Below are 14,315 nucleotides of genomic sequence, written 5' to 3'. Positions count from 1 at the left end.
ATGTGTGAATTATACAATATGGAATACTTTTAATTTTATACTTGGGTCACAAAAAAACAGTCTTTTAAAGACTATATATTTATGTTAGATTTCAAGGAAAATCTCTGGGTTAATCTAATTTTCCACCATTAAGGAATTCCAATGAGATTTTTGTTTGGACATTATTGTATAGCAAATGTTTTACCAATTACTGCAAGCTGGACACATTCAGTACATGACCATTGAAAATGTAATTAGGTCACTTCTGAACATAGGGCACTTTTTTCTATAGTAGTATCTACTTTAGAAATTTTCTCACTTATAAATCCCTTTGATTACTTCTTTTTCCTGAGGTGGTAGAGAAAATCCAATTAGATAATCTATTTGAATATTCTTACATTATCTCCTCATCAAATGCCTTGAATACTTGGCTCGATAGCCTCAGTCCTAAATTCCAACACTCTACAGTCACCAAGTACAAAATATTCCTAAAGAAAATAAATCATCCAGTTTCCTAATGATAGTAAATAATTCTGTGTGTTTTCACATATGTATAGACACATGATGCATGTTTGTATGATGTATAAATTTCACTTTGTAATGACTACATTTCTGAAAATTGTAGGGAATGTATTTGTGAGAATTCAGTACAGATACTATTTTTTAATAAGCAGAGTCATTATATGCCCTGTGATTTTGGTAACACCAATTTAAACAAACTAGCACATTCCCTCATATAGAATTCCTTATACCCATCAATGAAAAAACATGTAGGAAACTGATTTCATAGCTCAGAGAACTTCTGTATCGTCTTGACTTTATGTTTCCTGATTTTTTTATTCTGCTTTTCAGATTGCTTTGCTTATTCTTGTAAGCTTATTGCAGCTCAATAAATGAATTTAGTTTCTCAGTTAGACTCAAGAGATCTATTCTTACAATCTTTTCTCTTCTTATCTTAATTCCTTAGGGGTTGACTACACATATTCATTGCCAAGGTATTATCAACGGATTTTCACCTTTTCCAAGGTATATCAAGATATGCATTTTATAAGATGTCGACAATAGTAATGGGAATAAAACTTATTTTATTATTCCAGAGCTTTTGTGGAGATTGCATTGTGTTTCTAATTATAATTCTGAGTTTAATTTTTGATTCAAATATTTCCTTTTTATTTCACAATGTTCTTTCAGAAATATAAATTGGATTAGCTTCTGTTCTACAGTTTCATCCATATAATCACGCTTCAATTAGTTATGATGATCTAACATACCTTCTTCCTTTCTCATCTAGTGTCTTTTCTCTTGTTAGTTCTCTGCACGTTGGTACCTTCAGAGGTGAACAAGATAAGGTTTAAATCTTCTGCTGCTTATCTCTGGAAACTCTGATTAAGCTTTGGAGAGGGTGGAAATAATTGTCTATGAAAAAGGACATTTGAAATTTATCAAATATATTTCCATTGATTATTCAAACTTTTTGTCTCTCATTTCCACTGATATTTTATCTTTACTGTTGTAATAATTTAAGTATGTTCTGAATTTTAAAATTATTTTCTTTTAATTATAGTTTTAATATCAAATATTATTTGGGTACTTAGCACTTTCAATTGCATAAATCATAAACATTTAAGTTTTAAAAATTAAAGAAAACATTAAATTTCAAATATAATTTGCAACTTGTATGCACTGTCTGAAAACTAATGCTTGGGAACACAATATAACAGGTAAAATGTAAATTTTCAGACTATTTTATAGGGTCTCTTCCTTTTTTTAAAAAGGAGACACATTATAGTGAGTCTTCCTCACAAAATTAAAATTATATTTGCTACATAATTTTTAGGCAATATTATTTTTATGAAATTGTAAAATATACTATACATCAAGAAATTGAGAAGATATCATAGACTAGAAGAAAATATTTTTAAAAATACATCTGATGAAGAACTATAATCCAAGATAAAAAAAATCTGAAATCTCAAAGTAAGAAAACAAAGAACATTAAATTTAAAAATGGGAAATTACTTAAACAGATACCTTACCAAATAAGATACACATGTAGTAAATCAACATATGAAAAGACTTTCAGCACTGTATGTCATTAACAAACTGCAAATTGAAACAATGACAAATTACCAGATGCTTATCAGACTAGCAAGACCCTGAATACTGAAATCACCAAATGCAGGAGAGGTTGTGGAGCAACAAGAACTCTGAAATATTGCTAAGTGAGTGGAAAAACAAAATGGTATATCCACTTTGGAAAACAGTTTGGCAGTTTCTAATAAAATTAAGTATATTTTTACTATAGGATATAGCACTTTCTCTGACATTTACCCAAAAGTATTGAAAACAGATTCACACAAAAACCTGTACATGTTTATAGCAACTTTATTTATAATTTTCAAAACTTGGAACCCATTCCTTTGAGGTGATTTGATAAAGTGTGGCAAACCAGGTAATGGAATATTAGTCACATTATAAATAAATTAGTTATCAAGCCATGAAGAAATATTGAGGAAGCTTAAATGTGTTTTACTAACTAGTAAATCTGGAAAAGTTTCATACTGCATAATTCCATTTATATGACATCTATGCAGATGGGAAAAGGAGCAGTGGTTGCCTGGGCTCAGACAGGAGAGAAGGATAAAAAGCAGAGCAAAGGAACTTTAGGATATTGCAACTATTCTTAGTAATTATATATTGATGAACACATGTCATTTTACATTCTGCAAAACCTACAGAATGTACAATACCAAGAGATAACCTATAGTAGACTATTTGTAATGGTGAGTCAAAGAAAGTTCATTCTTTGCAATAAATGGACCACTGGTACAGGATGTTAATAGTGTGGGAAGGGAAGTTACATGAAGGGGGACTAGAAGCATATGTGCACTCCTTGTACTTTCTTCTCAGCCTTGTTCTTAATCTAAAACTAGTGAAGAAAAATAAATTTTATTATTTAAAAAGAACAACATGCAATTATGCTTTGTGATCAAATGCTTTGGTATCATTTCTGATACCAGTATGGTAATATTAATAATAGTCAAAGAAAAAACAGCTATTATGAAACATTATAAATATACTAATTCATCTAATATAAAAAAGAAAGTTCAACATTATTTCATATTTATTTGTCAGCTTAAATCTTGAGATTCCCAGAAATATTCTTGAAGTCTATTGTAGGTTGGACCTTGCCTCTCACAAAATAAGTTAATAAATAAATAAACCAATGATATATTGAAACCCTAACCTTCAGTACTTCAGAATGTGAAATTATTCTGAAATAGAGTTATTGCAGATATAATTAAAATGTGCAATGCTGAAAAAAAGTAAGCTCCAATTTAAATATAAGTGGTCTCTTTACATGGAGACACCCAAATAAAGAAGAGACACACAAAGAAAAAATATTCAATGAAGACATAAGTTAGAATATGCATCTGCAAGCCAAGGAACACAGAAGATTTTCAGCAAGCAGCCAGAATCTGGGAAGGGGCACAAATGGATTCCCCTATGGATTAGAGAAGAAGCATTGATCCTGCCAGCACATTGATGTGAACTTCCAGCATCCAGAATTATGAGATAATTTTTTTTTCATTTTAAACCACCTAATTTCTGCTTTTGGGTTATGGCTGCTTATGGAAACTAATATAATCTTTATAAAGTCTTGTGGATTGATTAATTTATGATACATTGCTTTTAATGCTCTAATCTACCATTTGATTTTGTTATAGTAAAAGAAAGAAACCACAGTCTAGGCAACCTTGTAGACATTCTTTCACATGTTTAATAACTGGCTGAGGCATCAAAATAAAGAAGAAAATGAGCAAAAATTTTTAGCATTCCCATAGTAAAAACTAAGACTTAGAAAGGGCTATTGCAAGCAAACCATTCTTATTTTAGTTTCCTTTTATCATTTTACCCAATCTTCAAAAAGTCCCAAATTTAATTCAAAATAGGAAAATGATTAAGATTTTATTCCCATTTTTATTAAATAGGTAACCACAGTCCAACAAGTTATGTTTCTTGCAATAGTAAATCCATTTGCGACTATACATCCTGACTTCTGAATGACTATGTTATGCCTATGTATTTTTTTTCTGTCTCTTTTCAACTAAAATGGATGGTCCATGAAGCTAAGAAGTTTTGTTTCATTTATTCACAGCTGGACTCTCAATGCATGTATCAGGGCTTTGCAGAGAGTAAGTAATCAATAAAATATACAATGAAAGATTAAATAAATTAATATATAAATTAATAGTCTTGTAATAAATTTCTAAGAATAATTGCAAACAAAAATATTTTAGAACTAGATATGTTGGTCAAAATATGACTAAATCTCTAAGTTCTGTGATATTACTTAATATTTAAGATCTACTCTGAAAGACTTCTATTCAAGTAATGGATCAGTTACTATCTTTCTGGCTGTTCAGAAAGTCCTTAAAATATCTGATTCTGATTTCTTCAAGTTTACAATTAGAATTAAATGCCATGGGGCTACAGAATATGACTTAATTAAATGAAAAGCATTTGCAAATTATAAAATATCAGATGCATTACTACTCTGTATTTTTAAGGAATTTCTTTCTATTCATTTTGTGAGCAATAGAATTTCCTTAATTCCCTTTCATGATATACTTCTGATATGAGACATCTCTTTGTGTGTAGAAATATCTTGTTGCTGAATCTACAGGATGGCATTGTGATTCTAGTTAACTAAAAATCAATTTATTTAAGAATCCCTGTCTCTTAGTAAAGTTCTATAACTACATAGTGGACAGACAGACAAAAGTCACTGCACAGGGAATTTTACAACAATAGCCACACTTTATTGTGTTGCACAATAAACAAAGTCAGATTTTCCTTTCTAATTTTCTGACTACACTTAAACTCATAATAATTTTCTGGCCATAATTATTATGTGAAATATAAGTAGTAATTGCTATTTTATGCATTAACCTGATGGGAACAGAGACTAGATAAATAATCTTATTTGACAGTTTTTCTTATTTTGAAGAATTTAGTGTAGTCAAGTAAGACACAGCTAACTGCAATACACAACTGCTAAAACATGTAATTACTTATAATTACACCCTAACTGAGTCTAAGAAATAATTATTAGAGAGAAGAGCTTTGGTTTGAAATCCTGGCTATACAATGTTACACAAGTTAGCTGACATATTTGAAAGTTAGTATCTTAATATTCTTAGGATAAGCAAAATCCTTTTGAGGGATTTCCATAGTCACTATCTGCTACAGTTTCAATCTTACGTGTCTCCTTTTTGCTCCATTTGGTAAAGGTTGTTCAGCTTGGTGCTATTAGGAGGCAGGAGATCCTTTAAGAGGAGAGGCTTAGTGGGAGGTCTCAGGACTTTGAGGAGATGCTCCTGAAGGGGACAGTCAGGTCCCCTTCTTTATCTTTGTTTCCTGGTTCACCAAGAGGTGAGTCATTTTGCTGTACCACAAGCCACACAAGTTGCCTCTTCATAGGCACAAAACCAACAGGGTCAACCAATCAGGGACCAAAACTTCCAAAATTCTGAGCCAAGGTAAGCCTGTTCTCTTTCTAAGTTGACTATCCCAGGTATTTGTAATAGTGACAGAAAGCTGGCTAACAAACTATCCTATAAAAGGTATTGAGATACATTTCCTTTTTACCCCTTCATCTCTGTCCTATTTTCTTTTACCTTTATATACCATATTTTAATTATCCATGAAGTGTTAGTTTGTAAACACTTATGCAGACATTGCTTTAGAGTGAAGAAGGAAAAAAGCAAGATAATTTTAGACTGGGTGTGTGGGACATGCTTGTAATCCCAGCAGCATAGGAATTGGAGGTAGGAGTATTACGCTGCCAGGCCAACCAGGGACAAAGTGAGACCCTACCTCATAAATAAACTAAAGCAAAAAGAGCTGGGGGGTGTTCAGGTTGTAGAGTGTTTGCCTAGCAAACCAAAGACCCTTATTTCAAAACCCAATACTGTAAAAGAAAACAAGAGGATAATTTTGCCAAGATGATTTTACCCTCCTTAATTTTATCTTAGCCACCTCCCTCCAATTCCTTTCACGATATATTTTCCAAGTACATTTTTAAACAAATACTTTAACACATTATTGTCTCTACACACAATTCTCATAATTGTCTTATTTCATGCTCAGACTACCATGGAATATATATTCTAACTAGAGAGATGAAGAAATCAGAATTCAAAAATTTAAGAAAAGAAACTGGTAGTGAAAAGAAGGAGAATATGATGAATATTACAATGCTATTGCTGTAAAGAAATGATACTTTTAAAAAAGAACATCTGCCAGCTTATCTTTCAGCTCCATACCTCAGGTCTTTTAAGCATGTGAAATAAATTCTAAGAATTTAAATCGTATAGAAAAGGCTTTAACAAGACAAATATTTAGTTTTCCTTGTTCTGAAACAAAAAGTAAACAATTGAGGGTAAGAATAGAGGCCACATGGGTCATCAGGAATACAGCCTCCCACTCTCTGTGCTCTGTTATGCATAGTCCAGGAATTTCATTCTCAATGCCCCATCATTGTCCTAGACAGTTGATTTCCAGAAATCTTACCTAAATTTTAAACATAAGCTGGAATAATGTTAAAACACTTCATATGCTAACCGGGTGGCAATCCCCTCCCATACACTTCCCTTAGAGTACCACTCAAAATATGTACTCCTATTTTGCTGTCCATCTTTAATTAAAAGAGGAGCTGGCAAACTTTCATTTAACTAACACATCGCTTGCTCAAATAGTCAGAATCATATTACTAAGAGAGATGGTAGTGGATCTTGCAAAATTAACAAGATGACTCTCCCTGAAGGGACCAATTTTTATATGCTTTAATCTTGAGCTATTGAGATTGAGGGACTTGAAATAGTGGCATAAGAAACTTCTGTCAAATAACATTAGGGGAAAGAATATAGTTGAAAGCTGCCACTGCAATCAACCAAGCCAGGTGCTGTAGTTCATTGGTTCTGTCATCCCTGCAATGCTGTGATTTATTATTCTCTGCTGTTTAAGGTTCTTTAATGAAATTGACAAGAAACTTCATTAACTTTCATTTAATTAACCTTATCTGATAATTAATAAAAATGTCTCTCCCTCTATTTATAATTTAATTACAGAGTTAGATAATAAAGTTCACTCTGATTTTCACTATTTCATACCAACACAATTCAGTTTATTTAAAATAATATATATTTGAAATTAAGGCCTAATTTTCAACAGTTTAAGAATTTGAAATAATGATATAAAATTTGCTTCCTTGTTTTATCCACACATTATTCACTAATTAGCAACTTTTAGTTGTTAGGTGTGTGTGTATAAATATATCCAAACCACATATATTTGTACACCCTAAGGTCACAGGCTGAAACTGTTGAAAGGTGGACTTAATATGAGGTGACTGTATCATGAGGGTGGATCCCTCTGGATGGATTTATACAGTTCTCTTAGGAGTGGTCACTTTTCTCAACAGTAGGTTATAAAAGGGAGCCTGGGCCTTTTTGCCTTCTCTCCTACCCATCCACTATGTTAGGACATACCACAAAGCCCCTTTCAGATGACAGCATGGTGTTTTTCCTAGCCTTCACAACTGTCACTCAAATAAATCTCCTTTCCTATTGAATTACCAAATCCATGGCATTTAGTTATAGCAATAGAAAATGGACAAGGACACCTAATTAATAATAATGACAATATCAATAACAATAATAATCACTATAATTTGCTGTCTGATTATTACATGTCAGACATTTTATACTTTTACTTAAAAAAAACTTTTTAAAAACATTTACTATCCTAATTTATAGGAAACAAATTTGAGGAAACAAATTAGGAGAGATTACATAACCTATTCAAATCCACCTATGTAGAGATGGGACCAAATTTTGAATTTAGGAGGATAAAGACCTTGTAACACCATATGATACAGAGTCCTGATGTTCTGACATCCTTAATACTGTTAATACATAATACTACTAGGATCACTATTTACAAGATTCTTTGTAATATTTCAAAAAGTCATTATTGCCTAGGCCATATTGCCATGATATCTTGTTAAAGATAGCATGCTAAACAATATGATGTAAACAAAGGTAAACAAGGGACAGTTATAGAATGATCTAAGGCAAAACAGTTTTGGTCATAAATAAATGAAGTTAGCCAGGTTCAGAAGGCCCAAAGCTGCATGTTTTCTCTCACATGTGGAATATACACCTAATACAAATACAACAATATTATGAAAAACAGTTCACACACAGAACTTTTGTAAATCCCACAATGTACCCCCACCCAGCAAACAATAAGAAAATTAACTAGTAAATATCATAAAAACTAAAGAAATATTGTCTGACTTCAAAATGATATTTTTACAAAGTTAAGGTTATTTACTTATGCTTATCAGCACCCTCATTTATAATTAGAGATTAATGGTATTACCAAGTATTTATATTTTTAATTAATTTTAGTACATATCTTCAACTCATAGTTTTGCAGCCTTCATTTTTGAGTTATTTTGGTTTTTGAATGACTAATAACAACACAAATGTTGTCTTTTGAGTCTTTATCATTAAATACAGCATCTGGATGATTACTGAGTCAGAGATAAAATAAATTCTTATATTGTAGTCACTGCTTTTACTCAAAGTTATGGACAGAATGTTTCATCTTTCTTATTCATTGCTTTAAAAAATCTTCCTGAAAATATTTTATTTTCCTTTAAGTAAACTTGTCTTACTTAAGAATTTTTCACAAGTCTTTACTTTTGACTATGTATGTGTGTACCTTTTTTCGTTTAGTTATCATTTAACAACATAAAACTTCCAGAATCTATGTGGTCATTATGAGATTTAAATTATCTGATTTTTTAGAAAATTTCTGCTTTATCTTGTGATTTTTATATAATAGCTAACATTCATGATTGTATATTCACATGTATCATCCTCTTTTACTATTCTCCACTCTACTCTTTTTCACTATTTTTTTCTCCACCTACTATGCATTCAAGAACAGTTGAAATTTCAGGTTTATTTATGTACTGTGAATCTGATATTTATTGCCTCAAATTTTAATTTCTGCATTGGTGGGTTCCTCAGTCTGTCTCATCTAATCCTGTTTTCTTTTTATTTTAGTCTACTACAGTTTAAGAATAAGGAAGAAATGTGTGTAGTTTGTTAAGCATAGGACATGATCTGCACTTATTAATTTTATCCTAAGGCATGTTACTGAACTCCCTTGAATATTAGCTTCTCATGTGTAAAACAGAAAAGTAATGTCAAGTTCCTCAAGAGAGTTTCAGGGTTAAATGAGTTGATAGATGTAAAGTTGTTAGAAGTATGCCTGGCATATTATAATGCTGCATACACATGTATTATTAATCGATATGTTATACCCTTATATCTGAAAATGATATTAAATTATTCACATTTAATATTTACTTATGATTCCTGAAGTAACTATTTTTTAAAAAGACTTTGTTGAGTATTTGGAAATTACTCAATTTTTAAAGAATGTTTTTCATTTCACCACACTAGTCACAAAATTCAACACAGAGAAAGAGCTCTAACCAGTCTAAATTTAGAAGCCATAAGGAAATCTACCTTCTTTCATAAAATGAAAACACAGGATTGACAATATATGGGGACTCTTCATAGAAACAAGAAATATCTTTCTAACTCAGGTATCACAATAGCTATCATTCTTATGAAAAACGCTCCACATACCCCCTGCCTTCACTTCGAGTGTTCTAAGGTCTGGATTTTTATTTTATCTTATTTTATAATTTTTGCATTTACTTACATTTATATACATTATTTGGCACACCCCAGACCCCCATCCCAGCTCTATGACCAGTAGAACAAAATAGAGGACCCAGATATGAATTCATGAAACTATGCTCACTTAATCTTCAACAAGGTTGCCAAAAACATACAATGGAGAAAAGAATGCCTCTTCAATAAATGTTGCTAGGAAATGCGGTTATCTCTCTGCAGAAAACTGAAACTAGATCCATGCTGTCACCCTGTACAAGTACAACTCATAGTGGATTAAGGACCTTAATATCAGACCTGAAACCTTGAAGCTAGTACAGGAAAGAGCAGGGTAGACACTGAAAGCAATAGGTATAGGCAAGGAATTCCTCTGTAGAACTCAAGTGGCTCAGCAGCTAAGAGAAAGGATTGAGAAATGGGACTACATGTAATTAAAAAGCTTCTGGACAACAAAAGAAATGATCTCTAAATTGAAGATGATTTGTCAGAATGGGACAAAATCTTTGCTATCTATATATCAGACAAACAACTGATAACCAGAATATACAGGGAGTTCAATAAACTAAACTCCCCAAAAATTGATGACCCAATAAAGAAATGGACAGCTTAACTAAACAGAACTCTTTCAAAGGAAGAAATCTAAATGGCCAAAAAACACATGAAGAAATGCTCACCATCCCTGGCCGTAAAGGAAATGCAAATCAAAACCACACTAAGATTCTTCCTCACTCCTGTTACCATCAAGAACACCACCAACAACAAATATTGGTGAGGATACAGGCAAAATGAATCCTCATACACTTCTGGTGGGAATGTAAGCTGGTACAACCACTATGGAAAACAATATGGAGGCTTCTTAAAAAACTAAGGTCTGATAATTGTCTTTCCTGGAGCTTAAACATTTAAGTTTTGAGGAACATAGGAGGATGATTATGGTAGCAATAATATACTTTCATCAAAGGCAAGTGCTACCAAAAATATAAAACGAGGAAATGCAATAGTCAATCTAGGGCATGGTTTGAATGCTTTAAAAAGATGGTCAAGATTGAGACAATACTGCTTCTTGAAGTTGTTAAGCCATTGAAATATCTCAAGAAGGGAACTTTCATAGTCTGACAAAAGAATAGGCTCAGAAGTCAAAAAGAAAGCCTGTATGATTCTAAAAAGGATCAAGAAAGCAAGGCTTCAGATGAGGTCAACAAAATGTAGGAAGGAGGAAATTATGTAGCAATGTGTAAAGACAAGAAATATATTTAATTTTAAAAGCCTATGGGAAGTTTTAAACAGCAGTATGATTTAGTAATTATATTTATTGTATGGAAGTTGGTTATAAGGGCAAATATGTATGGAAGAATATGTGTACACAAAACATGCACTGGGGCATAAGAATTATTTTAAGCAGAAGGCAATTGAGAAGGAGCAGATAGAAAAACTACTTTCTCTCCACCATTCACTTAAATTTATAGTTTTTCTCCTCTCTTTTCTATCAGAAAAGACAAAAGTTAATATCCAAAGACAATGCTGACACTTATTTCAAAATGAACTTTGCTAACTAGCCATTAGTTTTCCCACATATTTGCCTTTGTGCAATATGTTACTGTTATAAACTCCAAGACCTTTCCTTTTGTCTTGTCACTCCCATAAAAATTGTTCCTTTTGTAGCATTCTCAATAAGCCCTTTTCTAACTTGACATTTGAGTTATGTATCTTGGAACATTCACACTTGAAAGTGCAGTATGCATGCAAGTAATTTTTAATAGCTTCAATTTTATTACTTTGTCTTTCATCTCCAATTTGCAGAACCACACCCAGAGTACTTACGAGAAGAATAGGGAGGAGGAAAAGAAATTCTCCTCTCCTGTATGTGAAAGCATAGAAAACCATTAAGAAGAACATTACTATAGTGGAAATGACAGAATATAGTAATGTAAATAGATGATAATATTAAAAAATGTTGGAGGATAGACTAATAGGGTCAGGCTTATTGGAGCTCAGGCAGTACTAATACTAGAAGTGAGGGAAAGAAGCAGAGAGAAAGTAAGGCAGACTCATAGAAACATACACACGTAATCACATAGACACATACGTGCACATGCATATGTTATTAAATGTCCATAGGTACACATATACACTCATACATATTTTTGTTAGTAGATACTTATGTTCCTTTTTGAAACTGTGATCAAACTCTATATTTGTGAAATAATTAGCTTTCCATATCTTTCAAATATTAAATATATTTTTAATAATATTTCAAATGTTTGCAGAATCCACTAAATAAGAATTAATAATACATAGAGTCTTTGAAGATTATATTAAAGGGCCATTATATTAGGCTCTTAAAGTCTCCTATTGTAATTTTTCATGTAACATAGTGTTTTAGCATGTAAAGATAGTCTATTTATGCAATTCTTTTTTGACCATATAAGTAACTGACATTTTTAGCCATAACAAGCAAGAGTGCAAAACATTCTTGTACTTAAGTGAAGAGGACTAGAAGAGATGAAGCAATTTGGGTTGTAATACCCGAATATATGCATGGAAACAATGCCATCACCTCCCACTAGTACTATCCATCCCTGCTCACATCCCCAAGCCTCCCCCTGCAGGATCAGCTTGGCCCTCATGTTATCCAATTTTGTAGAAGAAAAAAGAAAAAAAATGACATTTTTTCTTATTTGAGATACAGGTAGCTACCCAGGAGCTTCCTTGTGATATTTCCATGTATATATGTATTATAACCCCAATTGGTTATAATATTTTTCATCATTCTACCTTAAGTCCCTTGAGCCATCAGTATTAAAAACATCTCCTACCTTGAGCATTCATTTGACAGTGCTGTCAAATATTAATTTTTAAATCTTTGACAATTTAACAAGAGGAACATGAATTTAATTCATAATGTTGAATATTTTCATTCCTTTGATGAACATTTATATTTTTGTTTGCTTCTGACCTTTAAATTTTTCTATTATTCATGTGATCTAATACATTTTGCTGAGCACCTTAGTTGGTTTTTAATATGAAATTCCTTCACAACTAGAAATTGTTTATTTTAAGTAGTTGGAATGGTGACTAACATTATTGGATATTAAAGCATTAGAAAACCACTGTCATTAAAACTACATGGTATCAGCTCATGGGTAGATAGACAAATGAAAGAAAACATAGTCCAGAAGTTGATATAACTACCTGTGAAATATTACCATATGTTGAATGTAGCACACTGAATAACTGATACGCAGGTGACATTTTTGGAAATGAGGATGAAACAATTGTTTAGGTAGTTGAGAAAAAAGATAAAATCATATCTTTGCTTTACATTAACCATGTGGATTACCAAGGTGTAGAGAATATCTTTGTAGTTATAACTCAAATTCCAGACACAATAAAGGACTGACAAATTCATTCATGTATTTTTAATTAAATACAAAAAAGCCTTAGAAAACATTAAAGACTACTGAAAAGGGAGAGCTAATTCACAAAACATATATAAAAATGTCCTGACATTTAAAAGTGTTAAATTAAAATCATAATGAGATGAAAATACTAACTATACTGAGTTACTAATTTTCACTTATCAGGTTACCAAAAGATAAATAAAACACAGAATGTTGATGAGACTGTGAAAGAATCAGAACTTCCATACAATATGACAAAAATACCAATTTATACAAGAGTTGTGTATATGTTAATCCTTGACCCAGTAATTCCAGTGCTAAAATCTTGCACTAAAGAAATACATCCAACTGTGGAAAGGTATATATACAAGTTTTATGTTTTCATTGTTTAAATTGAGTAATACTGAAAACTGGCTAATGTACATGTACTTAGTCAAGTGGTTTATGAGCTGTGATGTCAACACAAAAGGGTACTATAGAGCTGTAAAAAATAGAGACATCCTTATAAACTGATATGGGGTCATTTCCAAAAATGAAGGAAAATATACATGGACCTGCCTAGTTGAGCAAAGGTAAACACAAAGAGGACAAACCCAGAAGCCCATGAAATTGTAACATGGAGAGTAGCCTGGTATGGAAAAGATGGAGTTTGAAAGGGAGAATGATATCACATTTCTGAATGCCTTTTCCTAAAATCCTTAATTTTGGAAATATGTTATCTTATTGATTCATAAATGAATGGATAAATAATCCAGTTGGTTTTAATTATTTATGGTTGAAGGATAAAATATTAAATGTACTTCACATGAACCACATAAACATTCTGAAGATCTGAGAGGTTTGCAACTAAACAAAAGGACTTTAGAACATACTATATGGATTATATGTCCACAGGATCAAGGCAAAAATAAATAGAATGAGTTACTACTCCTGAAACTTCTATATTGCATTCTAGGATTGAACAAAGAAACAAATGTATCCTGGATGATAAAGCAAGTAGAGTTATAAATATATCAGATAAAGGAATTAAATGAATATAATATCAAAGAAATCCAGAACAAATTCTCAAGTAAAAATATGTGAAATGTTAGCCTTTGAGGGATTAGAGTGAAAGACAGACATAAGGGGATGTTTTACACTGCTTTTGCAACATTTC

This window comes from Castor canadensis, chromosome 3 (assembly GCF_047511655.1).
Source record: "Castor canadensis chromosome 3, mCasCan1.hap1v2, whole genome shotgun sequence".
Classification (NCBI taxonomy): domain Eukaryota; kingdom Metazoa; phylum Chordata; class Mammalia; order Rodentia; family Castoridae; genus Castor; species Castor canadensis.
Note: the sequence above shows the minus strand (reverse complement) of the source record.